At 43.1% G+C, this 17,563-nt stretch overlaps 1 protein-coding gene across 2 annotated transcripts in view; it reads left to right on the top strand.

Annotated features, from left to right (window-relative positions):
* The first annotated feature begins 300 nt into the window (after positions 1 to 300).
* Positions 301 to 17,563, top strand: part of NPAS2 (neuronal PAS domain protein 2) — a 104,041-nt gene continuing 86,778 nt past the window's right edge. The window contains exon 1 of one of the 2 annotated variants that reach the window (XM_033513369.1): positions 301 to 596. The gene's annotated coding sequence lies outside the window, so the exon portion shown is untranslated. The remainder of the gene's footprint in view (positions 597 to 17,563) is intronic. The other variant, XM_033513367.1, reaches the window with a different exon arrangement.

Below are 17,563 nucleotides of genomic sequence, written 5' to 3'. Positions count from 1 at the left end.
CGATGAAGGGCCGGCGGAGAGGATGCCCCCGCCTCGCCCGCCGGGCTCCAACTTCGCGGAGAACTATCGGCCCCGCAGCCCCCGCGCCCGCCCTGCCTCTCCAGGCCGCGCGTCCAACTTAATGCCCCAGCGGGAGCCCCAGCCAGCAGCCCCCCCGGCCCCTGGCCTCCGCACCCCCCCGCAGCAGCCCGGGCTCCCGGCGGCCTCCCGGTGCCGGCGGAGCCCCTGGCCCCGGCGCGCGTGGGTCCCGCGGCGCCCGGGGCGGCGGCAGCGCGGCATGCGGCGGCCCCGCGCACCATGAGACAGGGCACCGGCACCGGCACCGGCGGCAGGCAGGAGGCGGGCAGCGTACCCGGCTCCTCGTTGGCGAGGAAGAGTTTGCCGGCTCCCGAGGCCGGCCTCCTGCGCGGCTGGAGCAGCGGCGGCCGCTGCCGCAACGGCACCGGGAGGCACCGGAAAAGCGGCGGCATCCAGCTCGGCGGCACCGGCACCGGCGGCGGTTCCCGCGCCCAGGTGGCCACCGCGGACAGCAGCAGCAGCGGCGGCGGCGGCGGCTGGGGCTTCCCCGCCGCGCTCCCGCAGCACCGGCACCCCAGGTAACGCGCGGCCGTGCGGCCCCGACCCTGCCTCCGTCCCGTGGGGCGCCCACCCGCGACACCCGCCCGGGGGGCGCCCGCCCGGGGCACCCACGCGGGATGCTCGGGCACGCGTGGCTCCTGCGGCGGCGGCCGGGGTCAGCTCCGCGGTGCCCCACGCTCCGCGGGGGTGGCGGACGCGCCCGGTGTGCGGGGTGGCACCGGCTCTGCCACGGGAAAGTTTCCGTGGGGAGCACGGTTATGTGCGGCGTGTCTGTCCCGGCCGGGCTGGCGGCGGCCGGCCGGCTGGCCGGGCCCCTCCGTTTGGAAAAAATAAGTTGCCCCCTAAGCAGTCCTCCTCCCCATCTCGTTTTGGTGTGGTTGGACTTTCCTGACTTTGGGGGTTAATATAGGCTAGACTGGAACAGGGTCTGCGATGCGACCGGGCGGTGTTTGCTCAAGGAAAACTTCCAGTAGGACCAGTGGGGTTTTTGAATGGGCGAAAGCTCCTGGTGGGGAGCAGAGGTTGTGTCGTGTGCTGGGAGAGCCCTGCTGCTGCAGCAGCCTTGCGCAGAACTCCCGCGTGTTTGCTTCCGTGTGTGGAGAGGGGTAAACCTTAAATCCACGGCTGAACCGCAGCACCGGATTCTCACGGAGTTGTGCCGTGGTGTTTTCCTCTATGGTCACTAGCCTGAATTGTCAATTAATAAGCACGCTCATCCAGAAACTTTGCTGCGTGCTCCTGAGCTGTCTACAGGATGGCAGCTCACTTTCACTCAAGTGACTCAGAAATAATTAGCGGTTATAAGCGTTACAGCCAGCAGAGGAACTTGGATTTTTTCATGGCACTAAACCTCCAGAAGGGCTGTAAGGATCTCTTGGATGGGCACAGCCAACCTGAGCATTCAGTTCAACAAGTGGTTGCCTCTTGAAGTGGAAAATTATCTCATTTACCCCAGTGTGAGATGTTAATGCACTAAACTGTGGGTTTACTTTGTTTGGTGGTACTACATAATTAGAGTTCACAGTGTCGAGACATAGCCAGCTCATCCACTGATCCACATCTGATTCTGGGAGCTGTCAGCTGGTGAGGGGCCCAATCCTGCATACATTTCAGTAGATGAATATGGACACAGGGTTTCTCTGCAGAGATGGCCAGGAGTATTTGGAGAATATGATTGCCAAACTGTACAGGATTTCACTGAAGGTGTAAAAATGAAGGTTTTGTAGAAAAAGGTATGTGACATCAAGGTGATTCCCCAAGCTGGCAGCATTTCTGTGCCCTGCACCAAAGCCTGGAGACGGTGGGCTTGCCTAAACTAATTTTCCCTCACAAATAAAGTTGCCTTCCTGCAGGTTTGTTTGCAGGGTTGAATCTATAGAATATACTTTGCAGAATTATGATTTTTTTGCCCAAATCTCTACCCTGAGGCATGCAAGAACTCTTGAAGGAGTTGTGTTTTTTTTTTATCATAGGCAGCAATGTTGTCTACAGTTAAAATTAGCTAGTGCTTTCTAGTACAAAGCTCCGCTGTCAGGTGCTTATGCATTTGCTAAGCTTAAGCCTAGGCTGATATTTTCCAGGTTGAGAGTCTGCTGAAGACAAACTGTCTTTGGGAAGTTCCAGATTAAATGGCCCAGTTATTTCTGAGAACGTGGTAAGAAGAAAACTTGTTCTTTGACCACGTATTTGATGAAGATGATTTTGGTATACATCCTGCTTTAGGAGACCTTGATCTATCTGGGAATCTGAATTTTTTTTCCTATGCTAAGAAACACTTTCTTTGAGACTTGAATTCTTGTGGCATCGTGTTTTGGGGCAGGAAAAAAAAATTTGGCTTGGGATCAGTCTTGTTTGTGAAGGGGGTGTGCCTTATGTTGAGCCTCTGCGAATCTTCCAGAATTTCTCTCCAGTATAATTTTATCACAATACTCAGGGCGTGTGCTCTTGGGAGAGAAATTGTTGAGGGCTTGACCATTGCACTCACTGAAGATGCTCTCAGCACAAGGCATGCTGAACATCCCAGCACTGTTAGGAGCTGAGCAACTGCTCCTCTTGCTGGGGAGGATGAGAGCGCTCCAGTGGGTGGCTGATGGGCTGAGTGGACTTTCCCCCTTTATTCTTCCAAGGTGTTGCTTCTACAATGAGCACAGGAAGGAGAATTGAAGACTTTCTCAACTGTGTCCTTGGTGGCAGAATGTGCCTGGTGATGCCATGGAAGGGTGAAGGAAGAAATAGTTTAATTCACTTGCACAGTGACAAGAAATTGTGGGACTAGAACTTTGCCCACTTGTGAGAAGTATGGGTGATGGACACTTGGAGAAATTGAAGAGCAGAGAATTGAGACAAAGGATTTGTAGAGTCATAGATAACAAATCTTGGGAACAAGGTGTGGGGAACTGTAGATAGATAAACCCAGGCCAAGAAAAGGAATGGTGGGAAGAAAGAGGTTGACACTTGTCCATGTAGAGGGACAGGAGTGGTTTCCAGTCTTTCAATAACCATGGCATGCTACTACTGCTTTTTCATCCTTCTCATTTTCCTCCCCACACTGCCTGCTGTGTGTTTCAGCCCCTGCCTCTGCTTCTTTGCCTCTCCCCTGAATTGGCAAATGTCATAGAGTTAAAAAAAACAGTCAAATATACATTTTATGTGCATTTAATTGCTTTCCTTTCTGTCTTAGATTAACTTAGGCAACTTCCATTTGTGTTTATAGTTTTGTGTCTAGGCTCTTAGGGCAGATGCACTTGAATTGCAGATTTTGTAGAGGGATGATTATCTGTATAAAAAAATAATTTTCCTGGATTTGGCTTAACTGTCAGTCGATCCTTGATCTTAATAAAACTAGGTAAAAGTTAAAAGGTAGGCTGAGGCCATGCAAATATTTTAGCTAATTTAATTCAGTTGGTAACCTGCATCATCTGACAGACTGATTTTATGAGTCTGACTACTGAAGTTTGAAAAAGAAACACCATGTAATAGCATTTAAGCAGAATGTATAGATGGTGCTGGATTTGTTTATGCAGTACTGCTTTTGGTATTGCTGTTTTCTGGGAGGGACTAAAGCTATTGTGATATGCTATGGGACACAGAAATATATATATATATATGTATGTATATGTATGTATGTATGTATGTATGTAGAACAGTACATTGCCAGCTGAATTCAAAAATACAAGAGCTTCAGGGCAGGAAAGGCAAGAGAATGACAAGGGATGTGGGTCATGTAGGCTCATGCTCTGAATAAGGAGCTGAGAATCTGCAGATGTGGTTCATTCTCTGCTCCTTGCATTTATCTTGTGGTGGCTTGGGGATGTTGGCAGATTAGATTGAGGGATTTAGGGGAATGGCTTTCTTGGCCTTGTTCACATAAATTCAATGTACATTTTGGGGATAGAGGGATAAATACTGTTTTTTATGCTTCTCTTCATGTGTCTCTTCCTCCTGATGGCAAACTATGAGGCACAGCTCAGTCCAGCTGAAACGCTGGTTTTAATTACACTTTAGTAAAGACACTTCTGTTCCTTTATCCAAGGACCATGGCAGAAATGAGTGCTTATTGCAGGCTGCCTGCCACGTTTGGGAAGAATAGTTTTATGCATCCCCAGTCCTGCTCCAGTCTGAAAATTCACCTGTGACTTGAAAGAAGTAAAGCTCTCACAAAACTTAGGTCACTGGTGAGCTTGGACTTTTGTTACTAGGAAATAGTATTGCCGTACTATAATACCTGTATGATAGTACTCCATCTGCCTGCTGGTTCTTGTCCTCTCCTTTACCTGCAAGCATTTTGAGGCAATACCATCTCTTTCTCCTGTGTCTTTGTGGCAGGTAGCATGCCTTGAGCATCCAGATACTCCAGAAATGACCATGTAAATGGTTGGAACCGTTTGAGGTTATCTAACCTTCTCCAGCTTGGGCAGAAGTCTGTGTAAAACAGCTGGGCTTCTGCTGGCCTAATTAGGACAGAAGGTGTTTTTCAGCTGTTTTACTACCATTTTTAGGGATCTGCATAAAACAGAAGATCTCTAGCCAAGTGGAATGATGATATGGGGAAAAAATCTAGAGGACGTGTATGTACGTTTGAGATCAGAACTGACATTTGGAAGTTCAGGTATGAAACCTCTCATTTCAAAATGTACAAGAAGTGCTGGCATGACAAGAGTGTCATCTACTGGGACATTTCAATCACCCTTTCTTCCTTGAGTACCTTCATGTGATATAAATGTAATAATGCATTTCAGTTTGAAAATAAATAGAAAAAAAGGTATCAATAATCACAGAAATTAATTGCTACAGGTCACTGAAGGTTTCAAAGTTTAGATAAAACCTTCCATGGATAACTCAGAAAAAACAAATCAGTGCAATGTACAGATGTGAGTTAAAAACCAAAGGGAAATAGAACATTAAGATTGTTTCTAAAATGATGGAAAATTATAAAAAAAAATCCTCATTTCACTGTAGCAGCTGTAGTGTGCCATATCTTCAGTGTCCTATGCTGTTGATGCCCCCACATCAGAGATGGATAATGACAAAGGAGAAGTTTTGGAGGGATGTGGCAATGCAACAAATGTGTAAAATTAAGCAAAGCATGGAGAAGGCAAACCAGGAATGACTGATCACGGCAGCAGAGGGCACTGGGTGAAGCAGGCAGTTGCAGGAATGGAAACAAAAGGAGATGGTTGCTCGCATGGTGTGGTCAGACTGCTGAGCTCCTCACCACAGGATGTGGATGCTGAGAGGTTACATCAGCTAATGAGGTGACTGGATGAGTTCATGGAAGAGAAATCCATCAAGGGCTATTAAATTTAAAACCACTGCCTCTGGCATAGGAAGTTTTGAGCTGCATGTTTTGGAAGCTTGGTGAGTATCCTGGAGAAATACCACCACTGGCTTGCCTTGTTCTTGTACTTGCTCCTTAGCACCTGTGTTTGGCCATGGCTGAGAGGGGCTGCTGAGACAGGTGGTCTCCAGGTGTCTGCAAAAAAAAGTGGGCCAGCATCTGGCCCCCCTCATTTCTTAAGGCCAAGATGCTACTGGTGGCTTGTACCTTCCCTGCTCAGGGCTGGCCCCATTACAGCACATCTGCCATGGAATGGACTGGTTGGGAGGAGCTAGATGAGATGCTCCAAAGGAGAGGCAAGGCATGGTCCAGCACTGTACCCCAAAAAACAGCGTATGCTGCTTGAGTTTACTCCCTGATGTCATGGTGTGGAGCTGTGCAGTCGTGGCGAGGATTATCTTCTTAAGTTCAAGTAGGTTCAGAAAGCAGTTCATTCAGGGAAGCAATCCTACCTGAAGGCATTGAATAATGAGATACAATGCCTGGCTGAAGATGTCCCTGCTGGGAGACTGCCCCACTGACACAGGCTTCCCCAGTCTTCCCCACTGCCCGGTGTCAGGGAGAGGATCTGGGACAAGGTGGTCATCTTCACTGACAAGGTGGTATTGTAGTTAGAGTTTCATCTCTCTCTACAAGACCAGGCTTTGACATTCTGAACTGAGAATGAGAGGACTGAGAATTAAATTTCTTCATATGTCCCCACTGCATTTAAGCACTGGTTAAGACAGAAATATCATATGTTGACTGCTCTTTACTAAATCAGACAATTTGCTTAATCATCTGAAAGGCAGATTTTAAAGCCATGGATTGCATTTACGGCAGCTGTGCTAAACCAAAGGCTGTGTTGCTGTTCACTTGAGGAATGGTCAAAACAGAATGTATTAAAACGCAGCTCACACTGATGGTATTTTGCTGGCTTTTGGATGAGGTCTGTTGCTATTAAAACAATAAGCACCAGTCCCAAACTCAGCAATGTCCTAAGTCCTTCAGATCGTTTCTTAAAATTTCCAGAGGCTAACTGATACAGAAACTCCAATGCAGCACTTAATGGAGCTCACAACTGCCTAGCTGTATATTTTTGGGCTACCTTATGTAATAAAATGGCAGGCCCTTGCACTGCCTGCACAAACAAGGTTGCATAAGCAGCCTGGGGAAACAACCGGAGCTCCAAGAGCCCTCCTGAATCCTGCACGTCTTGTTTGATCTCGTTTAACATTATTTAATAAGCAATATTAACCTTTTCCTCTCTTCCCCCCCAAGTTATCACTGAAACCAGTGATACTGACTTAATTTCATGCACAGACCTTACTTTTAAGAGAAGTCATCAAACTTTCCAGTCAATTGAGCAGCCTGATGTCTGGGTAGCCTTGAATTTTCTGTAATCAGCACTCAATCTAGTTAAAAAATAAAAAGACATTAAAAAGAAGGCCTTGAACAGGAAAGTACTTGTCCTTCACTCTCATTTCTAGTTTGGTAACCATTCTTAAAGTTGATCACTGTGGTTTGTTCTATCGAGGGCTAAACAATTTTTTATTCGAGAAGTTTTGGGGTTTTTTCCTTTAAAATCAGACAGTACTGTTCAATCATATAATCAATTGGGAAGAAAACCAGCACAAGTAAATTGTAATCAATTTTAACAGGCTTGCAAATGGCAATGAATTTCTTTAAGTATTATGCTAGCCCTGCAAACAGTAATAATTGAATTTGACTATTTATTATCCTTTTATCATTTATAAGCAGACCAGAGTGTTTTTCTCTTGATTCCCTCTGTAAGGTGTGTCAAATTTTTGAGCTGGAGAACAATTTTAATAAGGCAGCTTCCACCTGTAATCTCTAAATCAACAGGTGGATGTAACCGTGCAAAACCTGAGCATTCCTGGTTATCTGATTGAGTCAGCGGCTGCATAAATCTGACTTTGAACATGTCCTGGACTTAATAGTTTGGGTGGGACACCTCTCATTAATACTTCATGGGAGAATTGACATATTTCCCATATTATGCATAGGAACAGTATGCTTGCAAAATCTAGTTAGTAATAAATAGTGTGTGCAACATGATCAGCTAGCAATAGAATATTTCTCTGTTACTTCTAATTGTCATACAAAATATCTGCCTCAGTGTTCTTATTGATAATTCTATAGATTTTACTTGTGGTATTTTGTCTGTTCCTGGTTTTGGCATATAAAACAGGAAAAGGTTTTAAATTGGAGGTTTTGCTTAACACATACCCACATTCCAGTTGCACTTCCAGTGAGGGTTCCTTTAGTTTATGATCTATAAAGGGGAAGATATGATTTCTACATGGACCATTAAGGCCACTATTTACTTCAGCAAAATCTGCATCCTGTTCATCAGATAAATAATGAATAGTTATAATTTGCTGTATCTTTGTCTATGAAGATGAGAAGAATATTTTATTCTCTAATCTTTTTATATGCTTTCTTTTCCATATAGTAATACAATATTTGGGAAGGATAGTTTCATATAAACAGCCTGATCAAACAATAGTTCTGTAAAGCAGCTGGGTGCATTTCCCACAATTTCAGCAAGAGCAAAAGTGATGAAAAATAAATAGGTCACTCATAGTCATTCCTGTATTTATATTTTTTTATAAGAAGGACTGAAGAATCTTCTTTGTTTCTGGGCTGTCACTGAAGTCGATGGAAGCTTTGCTGGAATAATTGTGAGCCTTTAATTTGATTGTTTGTAGAGTGGCACCAGTCATTTTTTTCATCTTTTTTTCTTTCTTTCTGGCACAAAGGACCTTATTGTCAGCTGATGCACACTGATGTAACTCAGCTCGTTGTAGCAATTACATTTATACTGCCTGGCTTCTAACATCCATATTTATTCAAAAATGCATCATTTTCAACAACATCTTGCTGTATCTTGCTATATCTTGCTGTTATTGAAGTATAAGAACTGAAGCTGCATTTTGTCCTGCTGTCCTCATTAAGGCAAAGCTCCCACCAAGTTTGGCTGACAGGGAACTACTGACTCAAGTTTCTGAAAGTTCTAAACTTTCTGGATTTGATTTTTTTATTATTTGATTTTAATTTTTTAGCTCACCTTGTATTCTAACTCTTCTGTCTCCTTTTATATTTCTGGTTTTGAATCTTTTACTAGGATGTTTTTTCTTTTTACTTCTCTCAGGTATTAGGATCTTGTACTTTCCACCTTGCCCTCCCCTCCTTTCTTCTCTCCTCTTACTGTCTCGCACTCTCTTTCAGTCTGTTTTTCTCACCTTCACTGACTACAGCACTGTAAAAAGTTGATATACATCCTACATGTTTCCAGGAATTTCATTTAGCTTGTTTAGACCCCTTCTATGTACAGGTGCTTATTTTACGATACTTGCCTTAGGGCAAAGCAGCAGTTTGTAAGATTTGTGATCCAGGCAGAGATTTATTTGCACAATATTCATCTCAGTAATCCTTTGTCTTCTTCTGGGTAGAATCTTAGAATTTCCTCTGAATTATCGATGCAGGGTTTCAGCAGTAAATTGAGTTTTGGACTGATAAAATAAATATTTGGCATAGTATTGCAGTCAGAAAAAATACTCATGGATTTTGAAGTCTGTGTAAAAGGGGTTTTGTTGAGGGTGACAAAACTGGAAATCTCCAGAGAAATGGGTTTTATTCATAATTCTTTTACTGTGCAATGTTAGGAGCTTAGACCACATACATAATGCTTTCTGTGCATCACTTCTTGGATCTGTAAACTAGGGCAGCTTTACAGAGTATTGTAGGGTATGAACAATTCTGGGTGCCAATCATAGCCAGGTGTCAGAGTGGGTCATGAAGGAGGGGGCTCTGGGATGCTAAATATGCCATTGACAGGAAGAGGAGCCACAGTAAGGGTTTTTTTGGGCATTGATCCACCTGTGTGGTTAGGATACATCAGGCAGCACCTTGTCATCTTGCTTCCAGCTGTGCAACACCTGATGGCTTTGGAGCCCTCCCTGGATGTCCCGGCTCCATTGGTGTCCTGCACAGCGGCTCAGGTCCCTCCCCCCACCCCACTACCTCTTAATTGTTTGCATTTTCCAGATGGAAAGCATTTACAGAGTGCTGGGTATTGTTATTTTCTTGCAAGTCTGACTGAAAGTTGTATTCTTTTTTCAGAAGACCTAATTCATGCTTGTGAAATAAATAGTAGGTGTACGGCTTCTTAATGTGTAGTGTAGCATTTCAAGCTAAAGTTATCAGCTTACTGCTTCTCAGCATCTGGATCCCTGCAGACATACTTCTTAAAGTAAAAGACATAACACTAAACTCACTTATTCTCCCTTAAACACATTTTCTCTTATGGGAATGATAAAATAATAATTTTTCACGGTGCCCAGTTGCCTGTTATTGTGGCAAACCTAAAATGAATCAAAAACTGCAGGCTATATATAGAGAGTAATGACAGTTAAAGAAGCATTTCTTCTTTGATGCAATTTCTGTTTGATTTTCTTAAAACCCTCCTTTTCCAAAGACCCATTTCAACCACATCTGAACAATAGATTTATTGTTGTCAACTGAATGAGAAATTTGATAAAAATAGCTTTTCTATTTCCATTAAAAATAGATTATTTTTCAGAGGACTGAAGGATATAAGTTCAATTTTCAAGTTTGAATTTCACATTTCATTTGACCAGTTTATAATATACATATTTTCAAAGTCCTAATTGGCATGAGACTTGGCGTATTTCTCTGCATATTTTTTCTCACCATATTTTTCCTCAGTGTGAAACTATTAGAGGGTCATTGCTCTGGTTAATGAAAGGGGACTGACATTCTTTGTAAGTTGTGAGTGTTTAAATATTCCTCTATGTAAATTTTCTCCTTTAATGAAAAAGTTTAAAGAGGCATCTTAAGAAAATATCTTTTAAACTGTTGAAAAATGCAGGTTACATTCATTCAAAATCTATGATATCCAGTGGTGTGAGGTGATGACACATTTCAAATTTGCTACTGTATAATTAAGAGGGGATTCCATATATAAGCATAAAAATTGTGTACGGCTCTTCATGATACTGCTAGTTTTGCTGCTGAATTCTTCAGTAGTTTTGTTAGAGTGTATAATCAGTTACGCTTGTGCTGATTTAATCAATTATTCTTGTGCACAAACAAACAAACACACACACACACACACACAACCCAGCTAATTTCAGACTGTCTTTGAAACATCAGAACTAGAGATTTCACTTACAATGAAAGAAAATATTATTTTCAAGCCTCTAGAATGATTTTAAAAATGGCAAAGATATATTTGGGAACTATCATACTTTTGGGTACCAGCAGCTGTGTATCCTTATGCAAAAGTGGATTTGGCTGAAAGACCAATTCATAAATATTGTGTTTGAAGATTGCAGCAAGCTTTCATATTTGCAAGAGATAATATAAAATGTGCAACATTTTTTTCTTCACTCCAAGAAGTTTGAGTTTAAACAGCTTGGTCTCCCAAATCTAATGAATAATGGCCAACAAACAAAAGTATCCATGGTTTCTTGAATCATGGGGGCTGGAGACCATTCTGTCTGTGGAAGCAGAAAGGTCAGCCTGCTGTGGTCAGTTTGAACACCCTTCTGTGTACTGCCAAGCTGTGAAGTGGCTTGGAGGCAGAAGATGCCAATAAATAACATGACACTGGCAACTCCATGACTTCACATCTTGTGGTCTATGAGGTGGTTGCATGTTCCAGGCAAGCAACAGCCAGCTCCTAGCTGCATTGCTTGGAGAAACCAAGGGAGCTGGGGGAACATCTCATTTTTCTGCTGGAAAACGATTCTATTTTTTTCCTTTTTTGTAGTCCTCCTCTGCCTGGATCTGCTGTTTGGGGAAGTGAGGGGTGTAGCGGGGGAGGTAAGACTTATCTTTGATCTGATGGCTCCTTTCGTTCTGGGCTGCTCTCCAGGAAAAACTTTTCCCCCCTTTGGGACATGGTGCTTTTCATGGCAGAGGCTCTGCAAACAGGAGTGCTCCATAAGATCTGACTTTGCCTGACATGCATTTGACATTTTAACACAAATTCATCAGAGCAGCTTTATTCAGGTAAACACTTAAGCACATGCTTTTCATTACTCAGAATTTCATCTGAGTTTCTTTCCTGAATATGGAAAGACTTAAGCACGTATTTCGGGGAAGAATGGGTCTGCAGTCTGACTCATGTATAGAGCAGCGAGGATGGGTTGGATGGAAAGGGAGCAGTCATCCTGGTAGCACGGCAGCTGTGAAGTAAGATGTACAGTCTGAAAATCAGCATGCTACAAAGGGGCTTTGTTCTTACGGGAGGCTACTTTTTGTCTGTATATGGTCTCAAGAAGAGAAGCAGGCCTGAACTTTCTGCTTTCGTCTACCCATTCGTTCCTCTGTTTCTCCTTATTTTGAATTACTCTGCATATGGCTTAGATGATGTGAAGTAGGTTTATAATTAGAATTTTTTGGTTGCTCTGCAACCTCATGTTTGTCAGTTTTAAGATTCACCCATCTGGCACCCCAAGAAGAGGACAGTGTTCTTTTGCAGAATACTTCTGGCTATCTGCATGTGAAGACGGTGCTGTATGCTAAGTCCTCTGAGGATTTCTCACATCACATCAGCCACAGAAAGTTACTGAAATTTATTAAGTATTTGTCAGCAGTGAACACACACCCAAACCTTTTGGCTCTTTCTAGCTACTTCATTCATGAAAAATGTTTGTTCACAGTTTTGTGTGCAAAACTTAAACTGACTCAGGCGCTGATGTAACCTTTCTCACATCTTTTAAGGATCTGAATTATGAATCTAGATTTTTTTTTTTTTTGCCACATGGAGAAGGAAAGAGAAAGGCACTGCAGAAAGAACTCAGAAATGGTTCTGCAGGAAGGTTGTTTGGGTGAGCCAGATCTTGTCTGTTCTTAAATATCTTTGCTGACACTAGCCCATATAAGGGCACAGTGATAACTTCCTCTAGCAGATGTGTGTTGTGTGCAGGTACTTTACTGGCAAAACTAAACTCTTTCCCTGAGTAGAATGATCTATCCCAGCAAAAAAAATGTTTCAGGGGAGTATAGTAGACTTGACAGAAAGATGTTTGCAACATAGGGTTCATTGCAGGTTCTTTCATGTTCCTCACTGACAGTGTCCCTCAAAATTTGAAGTACAGACTACACCTCAATAGAATATGGATAATGGGTTCCAAAACCTCAACTGATGAATAGCCTTAATTGTTGCATTTCTTCTTGCACTTTGACTTGAGCGTGACTACAGTAGAAGTTGCAAGTTTTGGGGATTATACTGTAGGAAGCGTCTCACTAACAGCCAGCCCTGGTTTTTTTGCATTTTATTCTGGACTTAATAATGTTTTAGATGTTTCTTCCTAGTCTTGTTTCCTAGCTAGTCTGCAGGTTTCTTTTGGAGAAATATATTTTATGTGACTCTCCTCTCACTCTGACAAAGCGTGACACCTTTTGCAAGCCCTTGTCTTAAAGAACTGAGCAGTAACTGGGAGTCATAAGATGTTTCTGGCATGATCAGGCAGCACTGCCCATATAGTGTATTTTTGTATTCAAGACTGATTTCCAGTTGCTTCCTCAAATCTTACCTATTTTGGCTAAAGACATAATTACAAGACTGTTTTAATCCATTGTATTGAATTTGCATGGAAAGGTTGTGGTGAAGGGGGCTTTAGGTGTGTATTTTCTGAGAAATTGCTAAAAGCTTTCCTGATGTCTGACAGAGCCAATGCCAAGTGGCTCCAAGACAGAACCGCTGCTGGCCAAGGCCAAGCCAGTCAGCAGAGGTACTAATGATTTTGGGATAACATATGTAAGAAGGGAAAAAACAGTTATGGGCAGGAGTAATTGTGGCCAGAGAAGAGAGGAATGAAAATAAGTGAGAGAAACAGTTCTGCAGACACTAAGGGTGGTGAAGAAGGACGTGGAGAAGGTGTTTCAGGAGCTGAGATTCCCCTGCAGGTTGTGCTGAAGACCATGGTGAGGCAGCTGTGCCCTTGTCGTGGGTTTAAACCAGCGACAGCCCTGCAGTCCTTGGAGGTCCACAGGGAGTGGATATCCACCTGCAGCCTCAGGAGGACCCATGTCACAGCAGGTGGATGTCCAAAAGAGGCTGTGAGCTCGTGGGAAGCCCACACAGGAGCAGGCTCCTGGCAGGACCTGGACCCATGGAGAGAGGAGCCCACTGTAGAGCAGGTTTGCTGGCAGGACCTGTGACTTGGTGGGGAACTCACACTGGAGCAGTCTGTTCCTGAAGGACTGCACCCTGTGGAAAGGGACCCATGCTGGAGTGGTTAGTGAAGAACTGCAGCCCATGGGAAGGACTCCTGTGGGAGTCCTCCATGAACTGTCTCTGGTGGGAGGGACCCTACACTGGACAGGGGAGAGACTCCTTTTCCCAAGGGGGAAGCTGTGGCAGAGACAGCATGTGATGAACTGACTGCAACCTCCATTCCCCATCTCCCCATGCCACTGGTGGGAAGGAGGTAGAAAATCAGAAATAAAGTTAAGCCCAGGAAGGAGGGGTGGCAGCAAGGTGTCATTAAGAATTGTTTTACTTCTTATGATCCTACTCTGTTTTCATTAGTAATAAATTCAGTTAATTTCCCCAAGTTGAGTCTGTCTTGCCCCTGACAGTAACTTGCAGGTGATCTCCAGTCTCTCTCCTCAACTCATGAACCTTTCATTACATTTTCTGTCTGCTGAGGAGGAGAGCAACAGAGCAGCTTTTGGTGGGCATCCAGCCAGGGTCATCAGATGTACATCCATGTACCTCTCTGCTGCTACTGCAGAGGGTGATGCTGCCTTACTCCCAACTCTGGGCACCAGTGTGTCAGAGCAGAAAGTTGATCTTGCTGAAATTTAACCTTTTCCTTATGTGGATGGGTTAATTGTCAGCTGTTGCATTTTCCTAAGCTGGGTCACTCTGCAGCCACACAAGTTGCAGAGGTGGGAGGAAGACAAAGGATCTCCTTTGGAACCAGAGTTGATTTAAGCTACTTTAGAGTAACTGCTGAGCTTTTTATATTTCTGGATGAGAGGAGAAGTGGGACTTGAGGGGAGCTGCTGAGTGAAGAGAAGGAGGCAAGGCTGAGACTGACTCAAGGATTTGTACAAGTCAGGCAAGGACGTGATGCACTGGGGTGAAAGATGGACCAGCTGAAGTGGGAACAGTGAGCATGGATGGAATTGAAAATGGTGACCAGATGACCAGTAGGGGAAGGAACATGGACAAGGAGCAAGGGAGACAATGAAATTTCTACTGTAATCCATGGCAGTGAGGAAAAAGAAAAGATGGAAAAGAAGCCTTTAGTACAAGTTTGGCTAAGGAGGGGATAGTGTGGTCTACTGGAAAGAGAGGGTGTCATGAAGGGAGCAAGCATGGAATTCAGCCTGGAAGAGGGAGATTGGGTGGCAACATGGGAGAAAGAGGTTGGAGGAGAAGGGTCTTTGGGCTGAGAAAAGTCTGCAAGTGGGTTTCTTAGGAAGTACCTGGGACTTGGACAGCCAGGAATAGGGATGAGCATGTGCTCGTCCTGCAGTGTGTAACTGGAGTGAGGAGGAGTCTGAGATACAGAATAAAGCATCAAGCTGACGGTCAGGGATGACAGGCAGGAAAAGCTGGCCCATGTGGGCATCTGGGAGGGCATCCCAGTGCTGGCAAACTTGATGCTCCTCTGCTGCCTCAAAGCCCAGCACTAGAGCATCTTACCCCTACCTCTTACTGCAGCCCATTGTCCCTACCTACAGCAGGACCTTGTGACCACTCCAGCTGATTCAGCTTGTTACCTGAAGTGAGTGGAAGGCTGCTGATATTTTGGAAATATCTCAACAATGCCAAATAGTGAGGTTTTCCAATTTTTAAAGACCAAGTAAAGTCACACAGTCACAGAAACTGCCTTGAATGCTAACTGCTATGGATGCAAAGCTGAGCACTCAAAAATTAGGAAATAGTATAATTAAGTCTGTCTGGGTAATTCTGATTTCCTCCCTTCCTGTATATTCATTATTATGCAGTACTTAATAGTTTAGTAATCACACTAATCAAATAATTTTTTTGTTTAGTTGTTGCTGGTCACTTTAAGTCAGCTTAATTCGCTGGCAGTTCACTAAGTCACTTCACTACTGGCATAAGCTGGAATAGGCAGGAGAAGGATGTGACCACTTTTATGCCAGCAATGCTAGCTTAGCCTGGCACAGACCAATGCTCAAATAACATTATTCTCCATGTAGTTGGATAAAAGGTTCCATTTTATTAAACGTTAGCAAATTCAGGCAGATTTTTAAATGAGGATATCCTTGTGGCAAAGAGCACACACACCTGCAAAGCGAAGACTAACTTTTCTCATGAATATATCATCTCTACTTCTTAAGTCTTCTGGCTGAAAATAGGAATAATCAAAATTCCCAGGCAGACACCAGACTGCAGAATTTCAACCCAAGTGGTTTAATCATGGAAATGTTCTGTATAACCAAGAAAGATTCTTGAAACTGGAAGAACCAGGCAAGGCTTCCTGGCAGGTGCTGTCTCCAGACCGCTCCCCAGAAAAGGCAGAAGCTGAGACAGATCCAATGAGGCCTATATAAAATCCCTATTGCCTGCAAACTTTCTTGTTTGTTTGCAGGTGTTTCTGCTGCTAGAAAACATTTGGTTTGGTATGTTTAAATAATCTCCTTGAGATTTTATATTATACATTTTATCTGATTTAAATAGATTAATACTTTTTTCTTACTAATAGGTATTCATTTTTATTACTGTTTTGGTGATAAAATTTTTATTTTAAAGAACTGTGCACCATTTTTGTATCTTAGAAAACATCAGTTGCTCAAGTTCAGAATTATATAAAGCTTTAACAGTTCTTTCTAATACAAATCATTTCAAGATTGTCAGTATGTAACCAAACTAGAGATCAAACAGACTTTCTAATTAGTTTTTTGATCTTGTAAATACATCTTTTAGAAGCAGATTGGCAGGCATTAATGACAGTTTTAATGTATATTTATAATTTACTTTAGCTACAAAACCTTGTGTAGAAGGACTTCCATTGTCTGTTTGGATACTCCTTAAGCTAAGGAAATGCAGTCTTTGAGTGTCTTGCATTATCTTGCTTCCTGAGCTAGAATTGCATGTGCTGTTTCGTATTATACCTTTGATTCAACAAGGTATTAAAACTTGTGCTTAAGTTTGAAGTTATTTTTATTGTTAAAGTGACTTGATTACCCTCATGCATCAATGTCTTCAGGAGAGTAATAGGTCTTGTTTCTATCATATGTTTTTACATTCCAAGCCTATATGTATGCAAAATAGCATCCTTTAGTTATGAGCTCTTTAACAACAAAGCTTTACACATTTCCTTTCTGCTGTGGAAGGCTGGAAAACTCTGAAAAGTAGAATAATGTAAGCAGTAAGAATAAAAACCTTTGTGATGTCCATATGTCACATCCTGTCAGATTGATGCATTAACTTGTCAGATTACAGGTTTTAGTCAGCAAAAAGCAAAGCAAAGTGGTGAATAAAAGTTTGACTTGGTTTTTCATATAATTAAAGTAGTCAGTAGATTTAAACTGATGAAAGGCAGTGGACTTGGCTGAAAGAATTGAAAGCAAATAAGTTACCTGTTAGATAGCTCTTCAGGAGAGAGTAATTCTTTCATTTGTCTTGGTATTTGAAGACCACAAGCTGACCCATGGACTACTGAGGGATCCAGTTACCATCTGAAGTCCACCTATAATGGATACAATAAATACACTGTTGTCATGGTAATACAGTGATGAAAGTCTGAGGGAAGAGCTCTAGCATTTCTATGGTTCATAGTGTGAGATGAAAGGAAGACTTGACAAGAAATAAGATTGATTATTTAATCTTTGGGGTTTTTTTTTGTCCTCTGGACTCACTTCAGCAGGTCCATGTCTTTTATATGTTGGGGGTTCCAGCGCTGAGGTCAATATTCTGGAGCACAGTAGAGGGACATAATTACCTCCTTTGACCTGCTAGTCACACTTCTTTTGGTGCAGTCTAGGATATATTTGGCTTTCAGAAATTAAGCACACAAGTTCTTTTTCTCGGTGCTGCTCTTACTCCATTCTTTGCCTAGCCTATATTTGTGTTTGGGGTTGCCTGACCCTGGTGCAGGACCTTGCACATGGCCTTGTTGAACTTGAACACAA

The sequence above is a fragment of the Parus major genome, chromosome 1 (assembly GCF_001522545.3).
Source record: "Parus major isolate Abel chromosome 1, Parus_major1.1, whole genome shotgun sequence".
Classification (NCBI taxonomy): Eukaryota; Metazoa; Chordata; class Aves; order Passeriformes; family Paridae; genus Parus; species Parus major.
The sequence above is the reverse complement of the archived record's forward strand: the minus strand, read 5'-3'. Positions and strand labels throughout refer to the sequence as shown.